The following is a 5,397-nucleotide window of genomic DNA, read 5'->3' as shown; positions in this document are numbered from 1 at the left end:
TTGTAAGTATGATTATATATTATATTAGATTGTCATTAAAGAATAATAACGATGGGAGACCAAACATAAATTGTCATAACAAAGTGAAAGGACTCACAGTACAGCAAGTCTATTGTTTGGGAAAGTTTTGTTCTAGTTGATTTTCAACAGTTGTCATTGTCAATTATACTATTATTTATAAACACAGCATGAATCATCGAACTTGAATAGTTAATAAACACAATAATTAATTTTTATATTAATTTAAATTGTTTAATTTAGAAAACTTGAATATTTATTTGCAAATATTTGTAAACTATATATTGGATTTGGATTTAGTTTTAAAAATTTAATCGTGACAAATGGAATGATTTTGTATGGGAGCTGTATATACGAATGAAGAAGGTTTGATGCGCAATACCATTTGATTCAATTGAAATTCCTGTGTGCGATGAATTCTGGTATTGGGTGTGACGGGTGTTTATGCGCGAGCTAGCTAGATCTCTCCCGTGATTCTCTTATTCTCTCACGGACTCGTACCTCCACTCAACTGTTCGATTTCGTGACACATCGTGTATGCTGTGACCGAAAGAGATTTCCACACTGGTAATGTTCACAAATCGGGTATTGATCATCATCAACTATTGTTTTGTCCATTCACACATCAATTTAATTAATTCTATAATTTATTTAATTATTTATTCACTAGCATAAATATGCATAAATATTTTGATTACTCACTAATTTTAGTATTAAAATAAATTAAAAAAATTAAAAGAAATTTTTTTTTTGAATAAATGAGTAATGTTTTAATAACATCGTCTATTTATAAAATTAGCAGTTTAATATTAAAAACTTAAGTTTAATTTCCAACTTTTATTTAGAAAAGTTTAACTTTTTAGGAAATGATAATTGTTTACTTCATAATATTTTTCAATGTTTGTTTGATTTAAAATCTTTATAAATAAAAATTTATCTTTATAATTTTTAGTTTAAATAGAAAACAACTTTCTTGTAGACTTTGAGTCAACGAAATTAAAGTAAATTTATAAGCATATGAATAAATAATACATTTTTATACTTTTAACGTAATATAAAAGATGAATTTTTTTACTCATTCCGGATTCTTTCACTAGTTGTTGAATTAATATTTTAATTAACTTTCAAGTTACACATTGGAATCCTGGGGCCATTTTTTTTTTGTAAGAGGCATGTATATTCCCGTACGTTAATTTTATATAACAACAAAGCTTTGAAGTTTAGAATAAAAAGACACAGGAATAAAGAAAAATATTATTAATATTTAAATTCAAAAAGGTATAATAAACAAATCAACATTTGGAGTTACGCAAATGTTTGTACATATTCTTGGGCCCTATCAAGGCAGGGGCATTGACGATGTCTATGAGAAGAATTTACTTGCAATTTTATTTATGGAATAATATAACAAGTAAAAAAAACTGAGACAAAGCGGTTTACTTTGAAAAATTTTGATTGATTATTTTTTCAAAATATTTCTAAGGTATATATATACTACCAACAACGTTGTTTTCGGAAAAAAACGTTTTTTATTATTTATTTCTTCAACGATATCTCTCGAACGAATTAACCGATTAAGCCGGTTGGGGTGGCAATCGACGCTTTTTATTGAGTTCTACAGCGGATCAAATTTTGAAGTTGATTTATCGAATCGTTTTTGAGAAATTTCAAAAAAACCAAAAAAAAATAATTTTTTTTAATTCTTTCGTTCACGGTTGAGATGATATTCGACGCGACTTAGAAAGTTTTAGAGCTGATTAAATTTTGAAATTGATTCATCGAGTACATTTGAAGTTATCTAAAACAAACATTTTTTTTTAAATTTAATTGCACGTCTGAACGCGAAGCGTTTGAGTAGTTCTTTACTCTCACTCTCTCAAGGTCAAGCAATTATATCGGCTTAAATAGTGTTTATCTGATCTTTTTTTGCACTTTGAGTATTAAATGAGTTGACAAATATCAACAATAACACTTTTTTATGACAGTCAATACTTTAAAAAACACTATTTTTTCTAGATCTAGAAATCTAATCGAATCTAGAAACCGAAGGAAATACTCTCGATAGTATAAAAAAAAACCGTTTTGAAAAAATATTTCGGTGGACCTCAGGTTGTCTGTATGTGCGGATGATGTATGTGTTCACGATAACGCCCAAAAAACTTCACTTTTTGAGTCATTTTTTTTTTTTTTTTTCATTCGCTTCAGTATCATTCTGAGTTATACACGAAAAAAAATGTTGGCTCGAAACCTACCAATTTTTATTATGCTGTCGATTAAACTTGAAACAAGAATGGAAGCATCCAAAAAATTATTATGCTCATACGAAAAATTATTATGCTGTATCATAATACTTACTACGTGCGAGACACTTATCGATAAGATTTAATAACAATTACTTCTTTACATTAAAATAATTGTGATGCGGCATCCCGATGAAAAAAGTTTTTGTCTAATTATATATAATTATATATGTTCATATATATAATCATATATGAAGTTATATATAATCATGCATGATTATATATAATTATATATGACCCCATACATAATTAGATCTGATCATACCTGGCTGTTATTAGCCCATATATAAGTCTATATATAATTAGATACGTTCATACTTGGCTGGTATAACTCCATTTACTACCATATATAAGTCTATATATGATCAGATCTAAGTATATATAAGTCTATACATAATGAGATCTGTTTAGACATGACTGATACAAATCCATATACAATTAGATCTGATCAGACATGGCTACTATAAATTCATGTATGCTCGTGCATAAGTTTATATATAATTGGATCTTGGTTATATATATATATATTACATAATATGACAATTTTTTAATATAAATGTTATTAAATTTTTATTTTGTCAACTATCAAATAAACTTAAATTCCCAATACTTAAAAAATGTTCAAAGGTTTCGGCGGCAATTTAAAAGTATTAATCGATATCGATTTATATACGAATATTTATAAGTTTATAGATAAATAGATTTGATTATATGTATCTATTGAATTCTATTGTAATTTATGTACAAAATCAAATTCATCATTAGGTGCATTATTTACGTATGATGTATCGACTTGATTATTTGAGTTAAGTAATGCCATAAACTTACCTTTATGGTAAATTCATAACAGACTAGAGGATCAGAGTACAATCCAGCGATCACTAAAGTTAAGCAGCATCGGCGTAGGTCATTGATTGGATGGGTGACCTCGTAGTAAAGTGGTGGTCAACGAATAGTAATTTTTTTTTTTTATTTAAATTTAATCGATATTTATATTGATGAAATCAATAAATCCTAATTAAATTACTTAATTAATAATTTAAAGGTATTCTAAATGAGATTCTAAAAATGACTATATTCATTTATGCATGATCATGTTCAAACAGATCTGATTATATATAATTAGACCTGGCCAATTTTTGGATCCAATCATATATAGACGATTATGCATAATTATATATGATTAGACAAAAACTTTTTTCATCGGGATAATAATTTTTCATAAGAGCATAATAATTTTTTAGATGCTTCCCTTCCTGTTTCAAGTTTGGTCGACAGCATAATAAGAATTAGTAAGTTTTGAGCCAAATTTTTTCTCCGTGTAGCCTATTTAAAATTACCGCCTAATTCAATGTAGTTTAATCCTAAAAATGAATAAATTCATTAACAGTAAACAGTCTTTTTTGTATATATATATATATATATATATATATATATATATATATATTTAGGTTTCCACTATATTAAATTGGTGTAATACCGTACGATGGACGGTGTGGCTCAATAAGTTATAGATCAAATTGAACGGAATATAGTATAGTGCCGGATAGCTCAACTGGTAGAGCACTCGGCGCGATACCGACATGGTCTGGGTTCGATTTCCAGTTCGGGCTATCTATATTTTTCTCAATTTATCTATAAATTGTCTTATTGAGAAGGTTTGCATGTTTTAGGTTTCCACTATATTAAATTGGATAAAATATATATATATATATAATTCAATTTTTAGCCACACATGGGCGCTTCCGATTATCTCAGTTTCATCTTATTTCATTGTATACAAAGCCTAAATATTTTAGTCATTAAAATAGTAATAAAATCACAATATTGATTTACAAATAAACTTAAGGACTTTTTTTTCAATGAAATTTGTTACACGCAGGGACATAAAAAAATACCTGGTATATTCTATATACTAAATACTAAAAACTTGGCAACCCTGATTACTTTCTCTGATAGCCACGCTGTTGTCAACTTACTGTAAATCTACGGCTGTAATTGGACGTCAAGTTAACGGCAAGTTCTTGATATCAGAGCTTGTACATCCGGTTATTGATGCCTTTCCCGATAAGAAACGTTTGGATCCAACCAGATATGTCTGGATGTCGTTATATCTGTTTATATCCAAATACATCCAAGTATTTGATCTTGCTAGATATAAGCATATATAATTATATCTGCTCAGATCTAATCATATGTAAGCACATATATAGAGACGTATTAAGATTGATATCTTAGTAGATACCCTTATAGGAAGAAACAGTAGGCCAAAGCTTGGCTTAGGCTTGGCGCAAGACTTATCAACTCTGGGGAAAGCTCGAAATCCAAGCTTGGCCCAAGTCTGTCTAAGCATCAAAATGATAACACCAAGCTAAGCTTGAATGACAGCGCTGTGCCAAGACTGCATCTTAGTATTGGCCCAATATCGAGAGCCAGTATTGTGCCACGACTGTTGCTAAATAAGCACCTATGCATATTAAAAATAAATTAAAAACAAAAAAATATTGGTAGACATGTGCGTGATGGTAACATATGGAAATAAATTTGTACACAAATAAATCAGGTGGATCGATGAAACTCATTTTTTTTGCGTTTGCTGGGTCTCGAACCTGGTCCTTCAAGACTGGTAGGCAAGCGTCTTATCCACTAGGCTGCTACGCTATTTACAGAAGCCAGCGGTTTTCAGGTACCATTTGTTATTTCGACAGGTAAACCAAGGCTTGTCACTTGAGTAATGGCTGAACCGTGTCTCAAGACTGGCAAACCAAGGCTTGTCACTTAAGTATTGGCTGAATGTCGGCCCAAGGCTGGAAAACCAAGGCTTGTCACTTAAGTACTGGCTGAATCTTGGCCCAAAGCTGGCGAACCGAGGCTCGTCACTTGAACGTTGGTCGGATTTCGGACCAACCTTAGGAGGCCGAGCCTCGGTAGCCCAGTATTGTGCCAAGGCCAGCCCCGTTGTCAATATTTTTTTTCCTACAAGGGATATATGCATATCCAAGCATATATAAGTATATCTGCTTTACTCTGCCATTTCAAAATAGACATTATAGAATCAACAATATATTTTTTTTTTATT

The sequence above is a fragment of the Microplitis demolitor genome, chromosome 8 (genome assembly GCF_026212275.2).
Source record: "Microplitis demolitor isolate Queensland-Clemson2020A chromosome 8, iyMicDemo2.1a, whole genome shotgun sequence".
Classification (NCBI taxonomy): domain Eukaryota; kingdom Metazoa; phylum Arthropoda; class Insecta; order Hymenoptera; family Braconidae; genus Microplitis; species Microplitis demolitor.
The sequence above is the reverse complement of the archived record's forward strand: the minus strand, read 5'-3'. Positions refer to the sequence as shown.